The sequence below is a fragment of the Pocillopora verrucosa genome, chromosome 7 (genome assembly GCF_036669915.1).
Source record: "Pocillopora verrucosa isolate sample1 chromosome 7, ASM3666991v2, whole genome shotgun sequence".
NCBI lineage: Eukaryota > Metazoa > Cnidaria > Anthozoa > Scleractinia > Pocilloporidae > Pocillopora > Pocillopora verrucosa.
Window position 1 is genome coordinate 18729131 of NC_089318.1, and position 23704 is coordinate 18752834.

The following is a 23704-nucleotide window of genomic DNA, read 5'->3' on the forward strand; positions in this document are numbered from 1 at the left end:
TTTTTACATTTGAATACTTCACACCTTGAAGAATATCGGACAAAACAGTATATTTTACGACTCGAAGTCTGTCACTCATGAAACTTATGTCACAGGAAAGGTTACATTTAGAATCTGTCATGATGAATTCGTTATGTCACTGGCGAGGTCAAATTTCGGGTATTCTTTCAAGATGCCTTTGTCATTTGTTTTCCGACAATTATTACACGGAAGCTGCGAAAATTATTAAAGAACCTCCGGCAGCCCTGCCGAAGCGCGAATTTCATGTACACAGGCATTCGCAGGCATGTCTCCGTAGCACCTCAACGAGCAGCGCTGCAGAGTTCATATACCATCGAGAACAATACTGTTGATTGTGCTTTCACTGTTGAAGGGTGTTTGTTGGCTTAGCTGTTTTAGCCATTCCCAGAATTTTGATGACAAATAGCATGCTGAGTTTCCTTGCAAAATGAAAACACCATTGAAACTCAATCGACTGTCAACGGCTTGTTGTTTGTAATGCCTAAAAGAAAAAAAGAGAAAGTTTCTCGAAGAGCAGACGACTCAATTTATATCTTCATCTATATTGAAGCGCAGCCGATGGACAGTAAATCTGAGCAAAGTTAGTCGAGTAAAGCCAAACTACTCAGAGAAAACACATCCTTTGTACTGACGTCGAGCAGAGAATAACCGTTCGCAGGTATGTCTTTCTAATACGTTCTATGCCTTATGTTCCTAGCTTCAATGAGGAATTCTGCAGCTTTTCGCCTCAAGGCTACCTATAATACGCTCCTACTGTTCGATGCACGTTAAGAAAATTAGTAGAGCCCATGCGACCCAACTCAAATTCTGGAAAATAGTTAACCTGAAACGGCAAACGGTGCGTATGTATCAATGAAGATATATTTACATCGCCTGTAGATCACGTGAAGCGCTTTAGGTAAAGATCGCGAGCTTCGTAATGTAAACTCTCCCTAATAAGACGCCTACAATGCATGCTAGAACAGACTATCTTGGGTAATCATCAGATCGTTTAATTTATTCTTATAATCAATTCAAAATTCCCTTCCAAAAGCCTTTAATACAAAAGAAAGAACTAATTCTATTCAGGTCTGCCGAGAAGAGACTGAGTTTCTATAATTCAAACATAGCTAGCGCAGCCAGTTTGAGTTTCCAGATGATGGTCAGTTAGGTAACATATTGCGGTTTGGATTTATTAATTTTCCTTTTCGTACAGAGTAGCACTTTTATTTGTTTTTATTCTAATTATTGAAGAGGTTTTGGATATGGAAAATAATTATAAATCAGTAAGTTCTGCACTGGTTGTTTCATTTGAATGCATCACACCTTGAGGAATATCAGACAAAACAGTACATTTTACGACTCGAAGTTTGCCACTCATGAAACCTTTGTCATAGGGAAGTTTACATTTAGAATCAGTCATGATGAATTCCGTATGTCATTGGAGAGGTCAAATTGCGGGTACTCTTTCAAAATAACGTTGTCATTTCTTTCCGAAAATTATTACACGGAAGCTGCGAAAATTATTAAGAAACCTTTCGCAGCCCTGCCGCCCAACATTCAAAGCTCACACAAGCGCGAGTTACATATACAAAGGCATTTGCCATGGATGCTTTCACTGTTGAAGGATATTTGTTGGCTTAGCTGGTCAAGTAATTTTGATGAGTCTCTTTTCTTCTCACTAATAGAAGCCTGAATTTTTGGCCACTCCCAAAATTTTGATAATAAATAGCATGCTGTTTTTCCTCCCAAAATGAATACACCATTGAAATTCAATCGGCGGTCAACGGCTTACTGTTTTTAATGCTTAAAAGAACCAATTAGCATCGCCGTTAATACGCATTACCAATTAGACATATACGGTTGGACCGCTAAGAAAAGTTTCCAAAAAGCAGATTACTCAATTTATTATTCATTTACATTGAAGCGCAGCCGATCGACAGTAATACTTAACAAAGTTAGTTGAGCAAGGTGCCCTGTTTTAAGAAAACTAATCAAAGCAAACACGATCTTTGTATTGACCTCAAGCAGAGAATAACCGCTCGCAGTTATGTCTTTCTAGTACGTTCTACGACTTATATTCCTGGCTTCAGTGAATTTTCCTCCTCAAGGCTACCTAGAATACGCTCTTACTATTCAATGCAAGTTTAGAAAATCAAGAGACTCCATGCGATCCAACTCAAAATCTGGGAAACAGTTAACCTGAAACAGCGAACACTGCGTGTGTATCAACGGAAATAGAGATCACGTGAGCGCCTTAGGCAAAGATCACGAGTTTTTTGATGATAACTCTCCCTAATAAGACGCCTACATTGCATGCTAGAACGGACTATCTTGGGTAATCTTCAGATCGTTTCGTTCATTCTTATAATCGATTCAAAATTCCCTTTCAAAAACCTTTAAAAAAAAAAGCAAGAACTAATTCTATTCAGGCCCGCAGCGAAGAACCTGAGTTTTTAAACATAGCTAGCGCAGCCAGTTTGAGTTTCCAGATGATAACAGCATGTTGTTTCCTCTCAAAATACATACACCATTGAAACTCAATCGGCTGTCAATGGCTTATTGTTTGCAATGCCTAAAAGAACCAATAAGTATGGCTTTTCAAACGCATGACCAATTAGACATACACGCCTTTGGGCTAAGAAAACTTTCTCAAAGAGAAGATGACTCAATTTATATCTTCATAGAAGCGCAGCCGATAGACAGTGATTCTGAGCAAATTTAGTCGAGCAAAGTGCCCTGTTTTAAGCAAACTAATCACGGAGGCAAGTGATTTACTAAACTTTCTTGTTTTCTCCCAACATCCCAAGTGGGTTAGTATGCTGGTAAACCTATAGGAGGTGCGGTCTACTGCTTTTATCAAATATATTTCAATTTTCTACGGTTTTATCAGTGCAACAAATGATAGGTTTTTGAACAACCAAGGCACTTGTAGTATGTCAGTTACTATATAAAGTAACGTAAAATATACAAATAATTAGGATAATCAAATGCTAGAGGCATATCCTCAACTTTGATTGAACATTGTAATGTCACACTGTTGTGTAAGTTCATAACTTGTAAATGGTTTGAGTGTCATTCATTTCTACAGACACGTTCAGAGGAATACAATGCACGATGCCAGCGTAAACAATCCTGTGTCTTGAGTGCTCAGTGCACAACTTCTATACCATTAAATAATGCTAATGGCACGTGCTGGCTCATGAGGATATCATTTTGACAAACTCTGAAAGAGAAATAAATAAGCTTAAGCGATGTGGTGGAAATAGAGTTTAAACCGGCATAAAATATCTTATCCCCGTCTAATATATACAGTCATAATTTATAAGATATTTTGAAATTGTTAAGGGCTTTAAAAATTGTTCATTATCCTAACCTTTCAAAAATTTAGTTTTTATTTTGATAATTGTTACTATCTCTCAATATTTTCTTAGAATCTTAACTCATTCGAATCCGATGCCCTTTACTAATGAACTGATGACGATAAAACAAATCGTCTTGCTTTTCTCTCAGGCAACGGATAGACAATGACACAGCAACTCTAAATGATAAATGGAAATTACATCAAAACTCTTTTTGGAAGAGTTCAGGAGATTTTGGGGGTGTACAATTAAGCTCTTTCTCTTCCATATTCAAAAATTAATTTTCGGACAATCGAATAAGTTGACACAAATTTCCTTCTCATACAGGGAAGCACTTTCAGTTGTTTTTATTCTAATTATTGTGTTATAATTAGAATAAAAAATAATATAATATTATAACCAAGGAGGTTTTGGATATGGAAAATAATAATTCAGTACGTTCTGCACTGGTTCTTTACATTTGAATGCATCACGCATTGAAGAATATTATACAAAATAGTACATTTTTCGACTCGAAGTCTGCCACTCATGAAACCTTTGTCATAGGGAAGTCTATATTTAGAATCAGTCATGAATTCTTTATGTCACTGCGAGGTCAAATTGCGGATACTCTTTCAAGATACCTTTTTCTGATTTGTTTTCTTTGTCACTCAATTGCCAGAGGGAGCAAGAGAACACGCAGCGAAATTTTGTCCTAATTAACGTCTAAAAATATTCTTTCTCGGAAATAACGCAACCACTTGTTAGTCGGAATGCCGCAGGGCTGCCTCGATCGATTTATTGTCGGACTAAAAATAAAGGAATTACTAGAAAAGGTGTCGATATATCTGATATAGGATGCATAATGACATGATATATTACGACACGGGCTATATTTCCAGTGCAGTGTTCCATGGAACATTTTGCCTTTAAGCAACGCTTTCGAATTTGAAGTAATCTAGTGTGCCATTGTCTCCTGATAATGAGCGATCCACCAAGAGAGTAGGTTGTTTTTCTAGCAAAATTGAGTTCCGATAAGCTTACATCAAGTCTACAATTCATACTAAGGCGGGCTTGAGTAAGCTATATCGAAATCTGTCAAGAAATTGATGGTAATTATTCTGACATTTTGACTAGTCTATTGAACCGAAGCAAAAGTTTGTTTAAGCCCGGGCATAGTCCATTGCAGCCTTACCAGAGGCTTTTTAGCATAACTATGTTAAGTGATAATAGAGATATAAGCGTAAATGTTCGAGGTTTTTCGTATGGGTCGTTTTAATAATAGTATAGTAAATGGGCTGAATTTTGTGAGAAAACGACCTGTATGTACAGGGCAGTGACAGAAGGCTGTGTGAGTCAAATAAAATACTTTCGATGCTGCGACTTTGCTCTCACAATTCTGGATGTGATGATGAAAATACAGTTCAATAGTATTCATATCGTTGTATTTGAAGGAAGTTAGAAACTTCGATTTTCATACAGATTTCATAGTTAAGTGTAGTTAAGCGTTATATATGTTTTTTTTCTCTCATATGTAAAGGAAAAATATTAAAATTAGATCGCTCAGAGGAAATATATGGAAGTTACATACATTTTCATCTCAGGTAAAAAATGATGAACGAAGAAGGTTTAGAAGTCTCTTTAGTCACAGTAACAAAAATTACACCTCCTCTACATGATAAAGTTTTATTTAAGCCAGAGCATATGTAAGAGAAAATGTTCCATTATTTCTCTTGGCTCATGGAAAGATGAACAAAGTTTGCAGACTTTCTCCGTTCCTGGGGAGAACCCAGGGAAAGCTCCAAACAATTGAACTTCATTGGATGGGAACATGTCTGATATATTTTTACAGGGCTATCAGCCAGTTGCGATTGAAAGGTTGATCGTTTTCGTTTGTCAACACGGTATGGTATTTTGAACGTCTACTCTTCTATTTTGCTACTACCTATTCAGCATTTTGTCTGTTTTATAATAGAGGCCCAGGCGAAAATGTTAGTGACTGTCACGAAACCAGGAGACGGTTCTTGTTTTCTTTTTTAAACACTTTATTATTTATCTTAAACTTCTGAAAACCTTACGATCTCGAACCTTATTTATAGCAGCCGATTACATCATACTTATTTCTGAAACACCATTTTTAGCAGCAAGAACATTTTAGACGCTAATGATGACATATCCTTAAAATAACTCAATAGAATGTTCCGGAATATGGAGAAGTTTCTAGCTCAGCTTATGCAATAGCGTTGAGGTAAATCAATGTTCTATTTATTTCTGGAGACTTCGTTACAGTGACATAAAGCTAGGTAAGAAGAAAGTGTACCATGACAGTCCATCGAGTTTTGGGTCAAGTAACGTTAGTTCGACTGTAGAGTGATATATTTAATTGAGTGCTGAAAATGGGATGATATTGAGTAAAATCTTTGTGAGAGTTCTAATGTTATTCATATGGCCTGTGCCCCTGAAAAGGAAAAGATCAATGTTTCCACGTGCGTAGCCATAGAGAGTCCTCCAACATCACCCTTTGCCAGTTCCATAGAAAAGAGCAATGGTGAGAAGTTACGGAATCTTGTTATTAATGAGGGAGGAGCAGCATTAAGGAAACTCCTGAATACATATCACCCCTTTCCACTACTAGCTACTTCGCTCAGTCAACACAAACAAACACTATTAAGTCTCAAACATAAAAAGGTTCTTCATAATAATCAATGGGAAAAGCTCTTTCCGCTTGATGGAACGCAACCAGATTGTGAGTCGTTTGACATAACACTGCTTGTGATCCTCTTAACCAACATTTGTGGTTTGTCTCCTCCGAAAACCGGACGGAACAACAAGCCTCCTCAGAGCGACAAGTCAACAGAAGCGAATATTGCTCTCATCGGGTATTATCGAAATTTTCTCCATCATGCTCCATCAACTAGAGTTCCCATGCATAAGTTCAACACCTACTGGGAGGAAATTGCTGATGCTTTGGTTGCCCTCGGATTAGATCGGAATGAAATAGATGCCTTAAAGGAAGAGGAAGAGTTAGAGAAACTAGCACACTTTGATTTTAAAGGAGACATAAACCATTACCTTACTAAATTTCAAGACGGAACGCGTGAGTGGATCTTCAATCAGGTAAAACATTGGTTAGATGACAGGAGGTCGCTGCACCGTGCAATGCTGATCACTGCAGCTGCCGGAATGGGAAAGTCCGTCGCCAGTGCAGTCATTTGCAAGAGAATGCAAAAGGAAGACAGGCCAATAGGGTGTCATTTTTGTCAACACAGCTGCGACTTCTACCATGATCCGAAACGAATGCTTCAATCACTGGCCTACCAGTTAAGCTCGAAATTGCCAGAATACAAAGCAGCCCTCGTAAAGCAGCTCTCCAGTGACCGCAGCAAAGAGCTAGAAGATATGAAAGTTGAAGATCTCTTTGTGTGGTTGTTTAAAGAATCCCTTTCCACTGTGGCAGACCCTGGCAGAAACGTCCTCGTGATAATAGATGCCCTGGACGAAAGTGAACTCGATGGACGCAATGAGTTACTTGGTGTCATCGCCAATCAGTTATCCAAATTGCCGCTTTGGATAAGATTTCTTATTACCGCAAGACCAGAGAAAAACATTTCAAACAAACTAAGAAATCTGAAGATTTTCAAGTTACAACAAGAGGATGAGCGGAATCGTGATGATATCAAAACTTTCTTTGAAAAGAAACTGAATTCTGACGTAACAAACCCAGACAGCCGCAGCGCAATTTTACAAGAATTAGTCCACCTCTCAGATAGCTCGATGCTCTTCGCATACTTTTTAATACAAATGATCCAAGACGGCACATCACCAGTAATTCCAGAGGAACTTCGTGGACAATTCCCACATGGCATTTCCTCAGTTTACCAGTCCTATTTTGAGCAAATGGAGAAAGGACTGAAGGAAGAATTGAAGGACAACTATGGCAATTTTTTGACTGATTTTCTGAGTGCTTTGACTGTTTCTGTAGAACCTTTGCACAAAGATTTCATCGTGGATATACTGCTGAAAAACGGCAACATTTCAGAAAGTGATCCCTTGAGCGATCAGCGAAAACTTAAGGGTGTTATTGGCTGTATTTCTTCTCTTTTCACTCTTCGAGAGGACCATGTTCACGTGTTCCACAAATCCATCAAGGACTGGTTGACAGACCCGTCCAATGGATTTTTCTTCGTAGAGGAGAAGAAAGGTCACAAGATTCTGTCTAAGTTGTGCGCTAAAGCACTTGAAATTTTGAAGGGATGTCGTGGACCGTCGACTCAAGCAAAGAAGAAATACGCCTTGCGACACGGTGTCAAGCACATGCTGGAAGCATGTGAGACTGAAAGCGCTCAAATGGAAGAATTAGTTCAAGGGTACGTGACAGATCTCGAACTCGTTTATGCCAAGCTACGTACAGAGGACACGGATGTGCTTAAGGATCTTATTCTTGTGCAAGAACATCCGGATTCAAGGGCATTAAGCGAAGAAATCCAAAATACAATTGAAAGCCTTTTACTACAATTCAAGAAAAACCCTAAGCTGCTTCGAGATAATCCAGGGATGATTTTCCAAAACCTACTCAATGAAGGAGGATCAGCACTTTATCAACAGGTGTATGATACTCTTTTGAGGTCTCATCCAGAAATACCATATATGGAGCTGTTAGACAAAAATGGTCATCAAGGCCCTGTTGTTGGTCGATATTTTTGCTCTGACAAAGTGGTTTGCTTTGATGTTTCCCCAGACGAAAAACTCTTGGTAAGCGAATGTCGTGATGGAACGACGTCGTTATGGTCCCTTGAGACTGGAAAGCGGCTGTGGGAAAAAGCTTTATTAAAATCGAGAAAGTCGTACAATGAAGTTCCTCTTGGAAGTGCTTTTCGACAGACGTGCGAAGATAATGAGACTGGGAAAAAGACGCTGTCGTTTTACCGTTCCACTGTCTTCCATCCAGACGGTTGTTCCATTTTGCCAGGAAACTTGGCAAAAGTTTACAGCTTAGATGGAAAAACCAAGTCACTCTTTCCAGGGAGCAAATGTCATTTCAATGTTTGCTATTTCTCAGGAAACAAAACTAGAATGTTAACTGATTGTCCAGAAAACGCCCATCAAGTGGTCATGTGGAACACCAAGAATGGTGAGGAGATCAAACGCTTCGAGAGCGAAGAAACCATAGCTTCTTTTGCTATTTCTCAAGATGGAAATCGTGTCGCGATCTGCCATACAAGTGGCTCACTCTGGTTACAAGCTGTTGAAGATCCCAGTTGGAAGAAAGCACCTCTAAACATTTCTGGGAAAGGTAACCCCTGTGGACTGTTACATTTTACAGAAGTGGGAGCTCTTGTCTGTGGCAGTATCCAACATGAGCTGTCCGATCACCGAGACAAGTACAAACTTTCGGTGTCAGCGCTTCAGTCACAATCATCTTGTGTCTTTCTGTGGCCGTGGGAATCGGTTGATTCTGTTGATGGATTGAAAGCCGTTTGCCAGACATCCCATTTCGTTTCTGCAGACTTGCAAATTGGATTTTGCCTCACGTTACTAAGAGATTTGGCAGTGGTCGGGAGTCCAACGGTTAATTACTTGACGATGCTTGTTATTAATCGTTCCCTCCAAAAAGAGATGCCACGCACAGCACAAGCTGCGTTTTCTGCAATCAACGGTAGCACGCGCTTGTACACAACTATCGCCATTTGCAACCATTCGGTAGAAATGGAAACGGATGAGTCACACCCGGTGAGATTTACTATGCGGGATGCAAACAATGCCAGGGAAGTGAAGCAGGAAAAGTCCTTCCAACACAGTTCACGTCGTGTCGAGAATGGGATCCTGACTGTAACTGTCACATACAATGGTGAGACAGGTGTTCTCTTGCAAACAGACAGCAAGACATTAGAGGTATGGAACATTGACTTGTCTCAAGGTCTAAACTCTATCACCATGATGGGCGAAATCGAAAGGCTGATTCCTGTGTCGCAAGATCTTGTTGGATGCGTTTTATGCACGCCTAAATTTTCATCCGAAGGACAACATGAACTTACAATTGCCTTGTTTGATGTCTCCGCGTGGAAAGTTGTATTTGAAAGAAACTTGAGTGGTAAACCAGAACTGAAATCGATTGCGTGCAGTCTTCAAAGAGATGTGGTGTTCTGTGCTGAAAACGACGCAAGAAAGCGCGAAATGTTCTTTTACAAAGGTGAGGCAAATGTTCCCATCTGGAGAGAAGACGACATTTACCAAGGCGGTTGCAACTGGAGACATCCCCATTGCGTATTTTCTCCTCAGGGAGATGTAGTCGCCACGTGGAATACTCTGAATGACGGCTATGGATTGCACGCTCTCAGGAAGAGAGAGCTCAAGAAGAATAGAATGAAGGAGCATCATGTCTTCCTGGAAAACTGTTACGACATCGCCGACTGCAGGTTTCTCAACGATGGCGAGACTATGGTCTGCTACAGATACGAGTCTAACGTATGACTTTTCAGTGTTAGGTCCGGAGAAGTACTAGCTGTCTTGGACATAGGAGAGCGCCCGACCTGTATAGGATGTTCTCCTGATGAGCCTCTTATTGCTGTTGGGCTACGTTTTGGAAACGTAATAGTGATTCGAGCACACGTGCCACGAAAAAGGGTGAGTTAGTATCTTTATGATAAATGTCAATGGGTTACAATGTAGATAGTACTTGGTTTGCTGATTGATTTATCTGAGTGATTTTTCATTTTTATGTTGAAAGGAATTGATTTTGTCTTAACTTATTCAAGATAAGTACCTGGTCCCCCAAATTTGGGCCTCCTTCGCCGTCAGTTATTTTCGAAACTTAAACCAAGACCAACTGGGTCACTCGCCAATTTAATTTACCATGTGTTTCGTCTTGTTTAAGTCATCGTGAACTTCTTAGGATGTCCATCTTTATTTCATTGTTATTGGCTGTTTTGGTCTCTTTGGTTTTGATTTAACGACTCGTAAGAGAGAAGCACTCTTTAAACTTGCTTTGTGTAGGTAAGCATGCATGTCTCACGAACATACCGTTCGTTTCCTTACGATCAAAAGAAATACTGAAGGGTCCTTGATCACCTGGTTCCTTGAGGTCATGTCTAGGGTGAAAGCATTCCTGCCTACTGGATCAGTTATGTCTGCATTCAAATCTGTTGGAACTAAGCCCTACCGTTTATCATGATGCCAAAGTTAGCCTTGTTACAGAAATCATCATTATGTACATTCATAATTGCAGGATTTTTTTTGGCAGGACCTGGTGAGAGTCTAATTAGTGGAGATTCGCAAGTCAAGAGGAGTAAGTGTCTGTAGGAAGTCGCGGAAAGGTGCTACCTCAAGAATGAAATAATCATTATGAACACTATTTTAAAACTAGATTGAGTGACTGTTCATGAGAACTGACTAAGTCAGAATTTATTGATAAAAAATTAATCGTCAGATGGACCTCATTAGGGATCCCAGGGAGCCAAGGTGGCAAAACTGGGGAAAATGTCGATGAAAAAATGATTTATTTTTTGTTAGGACTTTTTCTTTAGAACGTGGAGAAGTTGAAGTTCATTTCTCAGTATACATACCAGGCGTTCAAGGTGATCGGCATAAAAACAAGCTAAAATTTTCTTTCAAACTTCTGGAACGTTTCCATGATGACGGAGACCATAGAAGCGTTTTTTTCAAAGTACATTTAGCTCCCAAATCAACTTAGTTTTGAAAGACTCAACTTACTCAACTGCACATAAACAAAACTAGAGAAGGGAAACCAAAGAAATTAGAAAACCAATGATTTAAAAAAAAAAAGAAAGAAAAAAGAAGAAAACAAAACCAAGCTAGAAAAAGGGAACAAAATGAAACAAACCTAATTCACCGAAAGGCTAAAAATATGGGTATTGGAAGGTGTACGGCCTCATCAGTATGCATATTCTCCATACTGTTCTCTATACATTTCTAAAGGTCCTGACAAAGAGAATGTGTTGAACAATCAAGAGCGTTCCTCGTTCGTTATCAATTATCTTATTCATACGACCTTAATGTGTGATTCAGGGGTAATATTGTAAAAAGAAATTAGAAACAGATGACCCAATTGGTTAACAACGGTGTTAAACACGTAGCTTTTGTCACCTTAGTTTCTTAAAACATCCTGCTTCGCCAAGCTCATGAAAATGTGGCCTCCAATTTAGTTAAAGTTTTCGTTCCGATAGAAAACGAAGAATCCAAACCGAAAAATAACTCGCAATCGTATAGTTATAATAGCAATTTTATTCGATCTGAAACCAAATTAATATGTACAAAGATTCTACTTACTTAAATGCAATCTTATAATTAATAGATGGAACTAGAAAAGTCAAATAAATGTCCGTGAGAGCCAAGAATGGATGTAAGCGAACCCAGATGGTTCTTAAAACAAGCCTAAATACAAATGCTTTAACCCCCATTAGGTAAGCGAGACATCTAATCCTAACTTGACAGTTTAATACACAATTTTCGTTTCACTTTGTTCTACGGCGAGTTTTCTTAAATGTCCTCGAATACAGCATGTATAAATCCGGGCAACAGGTAAGCGGTAAAAACTCTGATTATTTCAGTACAACTGTCGTCGAGAGAACTACTGAAAACTAAGCTACTCCAATAACTTTTAACAAAGCGTGCACTGTTGCGGTTTCCTGTTTGTGACAGCTAAACGTAAATTCCTTAAATAGTTCATTGTCTGCTTGAACAGTTTTAAATCGTCGCTCAAAACAGATTGCACGCAATTAACAAATTAAATCCCATTTGGGATGTTGGTAGAACACGAGAACACTTGGTAAATCAAGAGCCGGCGGCAAGTGATTTAGTAAACTTTGTGTTCTCCCAACATCCCAAGTGAGTTAGTACGCCAGTAAAACTATAGAAAGTGCGGTCTACTGCTTTTATAAAATATACTTCAATTTTCTACGGTTTTATCAGTGCAACAAATGATAGGTTTTTGAACAACAAAGGCACTTGTAGTATGTCAGTTACTATATAGAGTGACGTAAAACATACAAATAATAAGGATAATCAAATGCTAGAGGCATATCCTAAAATTTGATTGAACATTGTAATGTCATATTGTTGTGTAAGTTCATAACTTGTAAATGGTTTGAGTGTCATTCATTTCTACAGACACGTTCAGAGGAATACAGTACACGATGCCAGCGTAAACAATCCTGTGTCTTGAGTACCCAGTGCACAACTACTATACCATTAAATAATGCTAATGACACGTGTTGGCTCGTGAGGACATCATTTTTACAAACTTTGAAAGACAAAGAAATGCTAAGGTCAGTTTACTCATTCAAGCTATCGAGTTGAACATTCGAAGAGAAATTGTACATCTTGGCGCGCTCGTGTTTTATTCTCTATTGAACTCGCGATCGATACCATTTCATTCGATAAAGTTGACAACATTTAAACTTTTGGTGGAGTTATTCAGAGGGAGAGATGACCAGTGTCAAGAACATGCTGAGCCTATATAACGGATATAACGTGCGCTGTCATCGGTTGAAAGAGTTTCTTCCATCAGAGTACAAAGCACGGTGCGGAACCATAAGTTGTCGCGCCAAGTGCCAATTTGTACAATGTCCAACTTCTCTTTAGCCTTTTTTCGTCAATTGAAAGTCAAATTATTGAACAAGCGAGCGGGCAAGTAGCAACAGAAGAACTAAACAAAGGTTTGAAAACATGTCAAGCGCCGTAATTCATGAAATTTTAATGCCTTGAGGTGAGTAAAGACGAATATCACCAAAGAGAAAGCTAAATGGACTTTCCGACTTATGAAGGTTTTTACGCTCAGACAGATTGTCACTTCAGTAGATGCAGTAATAAAGCTTGCACAAAGCGAACACTCGTAAGGTATATGTAGTTTCGTGTCCAAAAATAAAACAGGGCAAAACAGGAGTTGATGATAAAAATCAAGGTGTCGGAGAAATTGCGATCCTAGCTCATCAGGGCGATCTCCGGTCATCGCAATGATGATGTATTGAGTGGAAGGTCGCAACAGCCGAGTTTTAGGGACGCTTCCACCCCGAGCAATCTTCATGTTCCTGTGAATTCGGCTGTCGATCATTCATAAAACACACCTCTTGAGCAGTTCGTTTTCCAAGTTTCACGTTAAAAAACTTGCGTGTTTTCACGAGCCACAAATTGGCCGAATTTATCCGAACATTTCACTTTCAGATTCTTTATTTAGACTTACAAACTTCAAGCGAAAAAATTAAATTCGAGCTGCCGAATTATTTGGGTTTGTGAACCATCAATACCACAAATGCATTGATTAAAAATTTCACTTCAACTTCAACTTCATTGAGATATTTATACCGAGATGTAATATATATATATATATGTATATGTGAAGTTTGTCTTTTGATTTTTCCGCAGCACAGTGCTCGATACGTAGAAGTAGAGCGCGATGTATAGGGAGATAAGGAAAAAAACAGAGACTATATAGTTTAATCCCTACAAGCCTGTTTGGTGATTACTTATTCATCAGGGGATTTTATTGTTAAGAATATTCGTAACCATCGTTTATATACTTTACAAATTTGCATAATGGGCGTGGCGGTAAATTTCAATGCTTTGTATAATTGTACGCAGTAACGCTTTGTTTCTGTGCCGGCATGAGGACACGAATTCATTACGTTTATTGAGTGATGATAGTTCAGGTTGGCGGATGATAAATAATTTTTCTTTCAGGCAGGGGTTGCATCTTATGATTGCGCTGTTGTAGGGTGATCTTAATGCAAGCATGCGCCATGACATAAAGTGGTCATGAATATTCTTAACAAAAAAAAAACCCCTGATGAGTGGATAATCACGAAACAGGCTTGTAGGGATGAAAGCATAGTCTCTTTGTTTTTTCCCTATCTAAATAAATAAATACATATATATATATATATAAATATATATACAAAGTTCTGTCTGATGAGCGCTTAGGCGCGAAACTCAGAGTCATAGAGAATCGATGCGTCCTATAATTCTTTAACTTATGTATACTTAGCTCTGCTACCACAGCATCGAGCACTTTATTCCAAGGTAGACTCTACCCCCACATTTATTTAAATATATATATATACATACATATATACATACATACATATATCTATATACATATATATATATATATATATATATATATTTACATACATATTTATATATACATATATATACATATATACACATAAATAATACAAATTGTTACTAGAACCCTCAGGCCAACAAAGGTGGACCGCGCCAGGAGGATCAATAAAGATTTATCAATAAAGATTGATCACGGTCGTTCACGTGATTTTGTATCTTATTCATTAGTTGTCACCTGTAATTACGTAATCAAACAATGACAAACGGAAAAAATGATGAACAAACAAGGTTCAGAAGTATCTTCAGTCACAGTAACAAAAATTGCACCACCTCTGCATGATAAATTTTTTAAACCCGAGCTTATGCAAGAGAAAATGTTCCATTATTTTGTCTTGGCTCATGAAAAAGTGAACAAGGTTTGCAGAGTTTTCCCGTTCTTGGGACAGCCAGGAACTAGTTACTGACTCAAGGAAAGCTTTAAAAAATTTAAATTCAGGGGCCCTCAAGTAGTTTAAGGCCTGGGTCAGGAGAGTAAATTGCCTTAAGAAAATAAACAGCTCTATCTCCGTAAATACGCAGCCGATTGCGCTGAAACTTTCGTGGTCGGGCAGTCAGTTTTTCAAATTTCAGTTTGACATGCTGATTTGCTCATGTTAAGTTATGGGGGGGCAATTTCCCTTGCCAAAAAATACGAAAAAATAACAAGATATGATAATGAGTCAGAAAAGGCATAAGCTGGCATCTGGAAGAGAGGTATTGGCTGTACAAGGAAAATTTCAAAGAATATCTTCATCAACATGTCAGCAAAAGTGTTTCTTTTCTCTACAAACCTTTTGAAGGTTTCCAAATACTTACTGATAGAAAAAAGCAGCATCAACTACAAACAAAATTCTCTATCATTGATAAGTTTTTTCCTAAAGAATTATAAGGCCATTGATCACCTAATTTCACAGTGGTCACCACTGAAAAATAGAGGAAGTAACTAAAAACATTTACAATTGAAAGCTGGCAGCAAACTGCCCTGGGTAAATCAACCCTGCGAAGAGACTTTTGTAAACTTAATGGCATTTTGCATTTACACCCTGCACAGTGTTCATGCTTTATTTTATCGACTCCAGTAGAGAGTATCTTTTACAAGAAAAACACATGCTGTGTGGTGAACAAAAAGGAGCTATTTACAGATGTTAAAAATCAAACAAAAGTACTGGCTGACAAAAAAGATTTCCAAACAAACACAGAAGGAGGTGAAAAACTTTGGGACAGAGATCTACAGAGAATTTGACAAAGTATGCAAGGAGTGATTGGGAAAGTCCTTTGGCGAAGTAATATCCCTGGTTCCTGAGGCTGGGTTAACAAAGTAGGAATCACCTGTTAATGCAAAGAAGAAAAACTGTAAAGCAAAGATAAAATTAATAAAGAACGTGAAAATTCTTTAAAAAAAAAAAAAATTATGTAGGCCTTCACTCGGCTCAGCGCATATCATTTGCAAGGCCATTAATTCGAAAAGTACAAGCATTGTAGCTTAATTGATAAACTCTCTTTGTTGAAGCTCATAGGACTCACAGCAGTCTCATGTTGATGTTGCCTAGAAAAGTGTTGTGCTGCAGATCACTGTGAAATTTTTGACTTGGGATTGAACGTACCACTGTATTCAGTTTTGATAAACAAACAAATGTGATCTACTCTATGGTAAAGGTTCCACATCGAGGTTTATAAATTTTCGCTCATCCCATACTGATGAGAATGAAACTTTCCCAAGTATACTAAAAAAAAAATTAATCGCTAGTTTAGTAAACCAAAAAAATGCATTTTCCTTGAACGCTCTTAATTAATGGTGTACGCGTTAGTAAATTCGCAACTAGAGCAAATTAGAGCTTATTTATGAGAAAAAAACACAAAAACAACACTCACCTCAACTGTAAATCTGACATCTGCGAAAAAACAGCGTCGTCTGAAAAATTTAGGCTAGAAATCGATCTCAACTTCCTCGAAAAGATGAATGTTCTAATCGTTGATCGGCCGCCATGTTACCCCTCTCCGATTGAATAGCATGAAACTCTGCTGGGGGTCTCGATGTCGGCCAGTTGCGATTGAAGAGATTGATCCATGGAATGGCATTTTGAGTGCCTACTCTTCTATTTTGCTACTGTTTATTCGGCATTTTTTCGGTTTTATAATCAAGACCCTAACAAAAATGATAGTGACGTAAAGCGAGGCAAGAAGTAGGTATATTATGACAGTCAAGTGAGTTTTGGATCAAGTAACGTTAGTTCGCCTGTGGAGTGAGATAGCTATCTGAGTGCTGAAAATGGGATGTTTTTGCGCAAAATCTTACTGAGATTTCTGTTATTCATATTCTCAGTGAAAATAAACAACTCTTCCTGTGCTCCTTTAAAGCAAAACATCAACGTTTCGACGTACGTAACCATGGAGAGTCATCCAACATCAGCATTTGCTAGTTCTACAGAAAAGAAGAATGGTGAGAAGTTATGGAGTCTTGTTACTAATGGGGGAGCAGCAGCATTAAGGATCCTCCTGAGTAAATCTCACTCCCCTCAACCATTAACTACTTGGCTCGGTCAGCATAAACAAACACTCTCAAGTCTCAAACATAAGGTGCTTTATAATGATCAATGGCAAAAGCTCTTTCCGCCTGATAGAACGCAACCAGATTGTGAGTCATTTGACATAACACTGCTTGTGATCCTTTTAATCAACATTTGTGGTTTGTCACCTCCGAACACCGGATGGAACAACAAGCCTCCTCAGAACGACAAGTCCACAGAAGCAAATATTGCTCGCATCAGGTATTTTCGAAACCTGCTCGATCATGCTCCATCAACTGGAGTTCCCACGCAAAAGTTTAACACCTACTGGGAGGAAATTGCTGATGCTTTGGTTGCCCTTGGACTAGATCGGAATGAAATAGATGCCTTAAAGAAAGAGGAAGAGTTAGAGAAACTGGCACGTTTTAATTTTACAGGAGACATAAACCATTACCTTGCTAAATTTCAAGACAGAACGCGAGAGTGGATCTTCAATGAGGTCAAAAATTGGTTAAATGACAGGAGGTCGCCGCACCGTGCAATGCTGATCACTGCAGTTGCCGCAATGGGAAAGTCCGTCGCCAGTGCAGTCATTTGCAAGAGAATGCAAAAGGAAGACAGGCCAATAGGGTGTCATTTTTGTCAACACAGCTGCGACTTCTACCGTGATCCGAAACGAATGCTTCAATCACTGGCAGCTCTCCATTGACCGCAGCAAAGAGCTAGAAGATATGAGAGTGGAAGATCTCTTTGTGTGGCTGTTTAAGGAACCCCTTTCCGCTGTGGCAGACCCTGGCAGAAACGTCCTCGTGATAATAGATGCCCTGGACGAAAGTGAACTCGATGGACGCAATGAGTTACTTGATGTCATCGCCAATTACTTATCCAACCTTTGCACAAAGATTTCATCGTGGACATACTGCTGCAAAACCGCAACACTTCAGAAAGTGATCCCTTGAGCGATCAGCGAAAACTTGAGGGTGTTTATTGGCTGTATTTCTTCCCTTTTCATTCTTCGAGACGACCATGTTCACATGTTCCACAAATCTATCAAGGATTGGTTGACAGACCCGTCCAATGGATTTTTCTTCGTAGAGGAGAAGGAAGGTCATAAGATTCTGTCTGAGTTGTGCGCTGAAGTACTTGAAATTGTGAAGGGACGTCTTGAATACCTTGCAGAACCGCCGCCTCAAGCCAAGATAAAATACGCCTTACGACACGGTGTCAAGCACATGCTGGAAGCATTAGAGACAGAAAGCGCTCAAATGGAAGAATTAGTTCAAGGGTACGTGACAGATCTCGAACTCGTTTATGCCAAGCTACGTACAGAGGACACTGATGTGCTTAAGGATCTTGTTCTTGTGCAAGAACATCCTAACTCAAGGGAATTAAGCGAAGAAATCCACAATACGATTGAAAGCCTTTTACTACAATTCAAGAGAAACCCTAAGTTGCTTCGAGATACTCCTGAGATGATTTTCCAAAACCTACTCAATGAAGGAGGATCAGCGCTTTATCAACAGGTGTCTGATACTCTTTTGAGTTCCCATCCAGAAATACCATATATGGAGCTGATGGACAAAAATGGTCATCAAGGCCCTGTTGTTGGTCGATTTTTTTGCTCTGACAAAGTGGTTTGCTTTGATGTTTCCCCAGACGAAAAACTCTTGGTAAGCGAATGTCGTGATGGAACGACGTCGTTATGGTCCCTTGAGACTGGAAAGCGGCTGTGGGAAAAAGCTTTATTAAAATCGAGAAAGTCATACAATGAAGTTCCTCTTGGAAGTACTTTTCGACAGACGTGCGAAGATAATGAGACTGGGAAAAAGACGCTGTCGTTTTACCGTTCCACTGTCTTCCATCCAGACGGTTGTTCCATTTTGCCAGGAAACTTGGCCAAAGTTTACAGCTTAGATGGAGAACCGAAGTCACTCTTTCCAGGGAGCAAATGTCATTTCAATGTTTGCCATTTCTCACGTAACAAAACTAGGATGTTAACTGATTGTCCAGAAGACGCCCATCAAGTGGTCATGTGGAACACCAAGAATGGTGAGGAGATCAAACGCTTCGAGAGCGAAGAAACCATAGCCTCTTTTGCTATTTCTCAAGATGGAAGTCGTGTTGCGATCTGCAATACAAGTGGCTTACTCTGGTTACAAGCTGTTGAAGATCCCAGCTGGAAGAAAGCACCTCCAAACATTTTTGGTGAAGGTAACCCCTGTGGACTGTTACATTTTACAGAAGCGGGAGTTCTTGTCGGTGGTAGTATCCAACATGAGCTGTCTGATCACCGAGATAAGTACAAACTTTCGGTGCCAGCGCTTCAGTCACAATCATCTTGTGTCTTGTGGCCGTGGGAATCGGTTGATTCTGTTGATAGATTGAAAGTCGTTTGCAAGACATTCCATTTGGTTTCTGCAGACTTAGAAATGGGATTTTGCTTCATGTTACTAAAAGATTTGGCAGTGGTGGGGAGTCCAACGGTTAATTACTTGACGATGCTTGATATTACTCGCCCCCTACAAGACGTAGAGATGCCTCGGACAGCACAAACTGCGTTTTCTGCAGACAACGGTAGCACGCGCTTGTACACAACTATCGCCATTTGCAACCATTCGGCAGAAATGGAAACGGATGAGTCACGCTTGGTGACATTTACTATGCGGGACGCAAACAATGCCAGGGAAGTGAAGCAGGAAAAGTCCTTCCAACACAGTTCACGTCGTGTCAAGAATGGAGTCCTGACTGTAATTGTTACATACAATGGTGAGACAGGTGTTCTCTTGCAAACAGACAGCAAGACATTAGAGGTATGGAACAGTGACTTGTCTCAAGGTTTTAACTCTATTATCATGATGGGAAAAATCGAAAGACTAATTCCTCTATCGCAAGATCTTGTTGGATGCGTTTTATACACGCCTAAATTTTCATCCGAAGGACAACACGAACTTACAATCGCCTTGTTTGATGTCTCCGCGTGGAAAGTTGTATTTGAAAGAAACTTGAGTGTTAAACCAGAACTAAAATCGATTGCGTGCAGTCTTCAAAGAGATGTGGTGTGCTGTGCAGAAAATGACGCAAGAAAGCGCGAAATGTTTTTTTACAGGGGTGAGGCAAATGTTCCCATTTGGAAAGAAGACGACATTTACCAGGGCGGTTGCAACTGGAGACATCCCCACTGCGTATTTTCTCCTCAGGGAGATGTAGTCGTCACATGGAATACTCTGAATAATGGCTATGGATTGCACGCTCTCAATGCGAAAACTGGAATGAGGAAGCAGGTATTTCTGGAAAACTGTTACGACATCGCAGACAGCAAGTTCCTCAACGATGGTGAGACTATGGTCTGCTACAGATACGAGTCTAACGTACGACTTTTCAATGTTACGTCCGGCGAAGCACTAGCTGTCTTGGACATAGGAGAGCGCCCGACCTGTATAGGATGTTCTCCTGGTGAGCCTCGTATTGCTGTTGGCCTACGTTTTGGAAACGTAATAGTGATTCGAGCGCATGTGCCAAAACTACGGAGAGCCAACCACAAACAGAGGAAGGGTGAGTTAGTGTTCTCTATGATAAGTGTCAATGGGTTACAATGTAGATGGTACCTGGTTCGCTGATTGATTCATCTGGGTGATTTTTCACTTTTGTGTTTAAAGAAATTGATTTTGTCTTACCTTATTCATGATAAGTACCTGGTCCCGCAAATTTGAGCCTCCGTCGCCGTCAATTATTTTCGAAGCTTAAACCAAGACGAATTGGGTCACTCGCCTATTTAATTTACCATGTGTTGCGCCTTGTTTGAGTCATCGTGAACTTCTTGGGATGTCCATCTTTATTTCATTCTTATTGGCTGTTTCGGTTTCTTTGGTTTTGATTTAACGACTCTTAAGAGAAAGCACTCTCTTAACTTGCTTTGTGTAGGTAAGCATGCATGTCCCACGAACATAGCATTCAATTCCTTACGACAAAAAAAAAATACTCCTGGGTCCTTAGTCACCAGATTCCTTGAGGGCATGTCTAGGGTGAAGGCATTCCTGCCTACTGGATCGCTTATGTCTGCATCCAAATCTCTTGGACCTAAGCCCTACCGTTTCTCATGATGCCAAATTTAGCCTTGTTACAGAAATCATCATGTACGTTCACAATTGCAGGATTTTTTTTTGCAGGACCTGGTGAGAGTCTAATTAGCGGAGATTCGCAAACCAAGAGGAGTTAGTGTCTGTGGGATGCCTCGGAAAGGTGTTAGCTCAAGAATGAAATAATCGCTATGAACACTTTTTTAAAATTTCATTTAGTGACAGTTCATGAGAATTGACAAAGTCAGAATTGATTTATAAAAATAATTGTTAGAAAGACCTCATTAGGGATCAAAGGGAGCCAAGATGGCAAAACTGGGGAAAACGTCGATGAAAAATTGATGTAAGCTTATCGTGAGAACTTCTTCGTTAGTATGTGAAGAAGTTGGAGTTAATTTCATAGTATACATACCAATCAATCAATCAATCAATTTATTTTACGTGGTCAGAACGCTTAGCTAAAAGCTTGTTTACAGGTACGCCACGAAATAAAAAGAGAAAAAAGGAAATTATAAAGCCTTATGAAGGTATATAAATTTAAATAAATTAAGATTAAGAACTAGCTAATATTAAAATATAAGAATTTAACAATGTAGTCACCAAGTAAAATGTATAAAATGTAATCATTAAAAACAGTAAATATAATCAAGGATAGATCCTCACCGCACTAGAGTCTTGTGAGATCTAATGTTTTTAAGTAATTTTTAAAAGTAGTAAATGTTTGTATCTTTTGAGACTCGTCCGGTAAAGCGTTCCATAATTTCGATGCAGCATATCTCCATGATCTTAACCCGAAGGTTGTTGATTTTACTTTTGGGAGGTCCAGTATTGTGGTGCCCCTAAGGTTATAAGTGGAGCACCTTACTGTTATAAGATCACGTAAGCTTTTTGGACCTGCATCACTGGCTAATATCTTAAAGACAGTGGACAATATTTTCGCTAATCGCTGTTCACGAAGACTTGAGAGACCGATACGCTTACAAAGTTCCTCATAAGGAGAGGACTTATCTCTAAAAACAAAACGGAGCGCACGTTTGTTCACCAACTCTAACTTGTCAGCTGACTTTTTATTACAGAAGTGCCACGTTTCGGAGCAGTAATTAAAGTGTGGTAAAATGAAAGCATTATAAAGATCCCTTCTAGTCTCAAAAGACAACATTTTCTGCATCCTTTTTAATACTGCGACTTGTTGACTGACTTTTCTACATATTTTAGCAATGTGCTTTTCAAAATTTAATTTATCATCGATTGTCACGCCAAGAAGTTCCATTGTGTTGGATATGGGAAGTTGTGACTCCTCACACTTAAACACTGGTTCATCAGTTCCTTTTTGTTTTCCCAACACGATAGCCTGGTATTTTGAACTGTTCCTCTTCATACCATTACGCGCAAACCATATATCAGCACTAATAAGATCATTGTTGATTGTTTCTTCAACTTTGGAGAGTTGATTGTCGGCGTAAAAGATTTGAGTGTCATCAGCGTAAGTGGACAGAGTGCACTTCTTGATGACATATGAAAGATCATTCATGAAGATGTTGAATAATAAAGGCCGAGGATGGATCCCTGTGGTACACCATTGCATATAGGTTGCCAATTGGAAAGCGTATCCACCAGTCTCACTCTTTGGAATCGATTTGATAAACAATCTTTTATCAGGGAGGTTGTTGCTTCATCTGCTCCATATTCTTTTAATTTCAAAACAATCAGTTCATGAGGTAAGGTGTCGAAAGCCTTGGACAAGTCCATGGAGACCAGACCGATCAATTTATTGTTATCAATTTCTTTTTTCGATCGTTCGGTTAGACTAAGAAGTGCTGAGTCGCAGCCGTGATATTTCCTATAAGCAAACACATATTTGTGATAGATTTCTTCAAAATACGGGCTTATTCGGCAATGAACAATTTTTTTCGAAAACCTTCGATATAGCTGGCAGAATCGTTATCGGCCGATAGTTAGTTTTTAATAGGCTGCAGTCTTTTTTGAGAATTGGAGTGACCTCGCCAAGTTTCCACTATTGTGGTATCTTAGTTGAAGTTAAAACATGATTAATCAGTGTACTAAGAGGGAAGCATAAGACATCCATCGATTCTTTATCTGCTAGTGGAGGGATCCCATCACATCCAGAAGCCTTGTTTGGAGCAAGTTTCCCCATTACCTCGTAAACGTCTGTTGGATTAGTGTTGCTAACACACCGCGGTGCGAACCAATATGGCGGACAGCCACGTTTTCCGGAGCTCTCACGTTATTGCTCTTTTGCTCCTGGGTATCATTCTCAGCGCTGGAAGATTAAGTTTCGAGGACGGGTTTTGCTCCACTACAACGCCTAATCTGAAGTTCGGCATGCATGGTCAACCTGTGGAAGCGCTAACGGCATATTTCATTCTCGACCCAGCGTGGGACAACTGCCGCCATGATTCTAAAGTTTACCGGGTAAAAGGCTATCTAAGAGCCAGAGTGAGCCGATATCCCAACTCGGCTTCAACATTTCAAATATCTCGCTTAATTATTAGTGGAGATATTGCTGAAAATCCCGGACCAACGTCGAACAAACAAAGCTGTCCCAAGTGCTCAAGAACCATCGCTCAAAACCACAGAACGCTCACGTGCAACACTTGTGATCTCAAGTACCACATCAAGTGCGGTAATGTTACGCCCAAGG

At 39.4% G+C, this 23704-nt stretch overlaps 2 pseudogenes; both read left to right on the forward strand.

The window, feature by feature from the left end:
- Positions 1-569: 569 nt before the first annotated feature.
- Positions 570-21500, forward strand: LOC131791904 (uncharacterized; annotated as a pseudogene).
- On the forward strand, positions 5787-9974 carry LOC131790222 (uncharacterized; annotated as a pseudogene).
- Positions 21501-23704: the final 2204 nt, after the last annotated feature.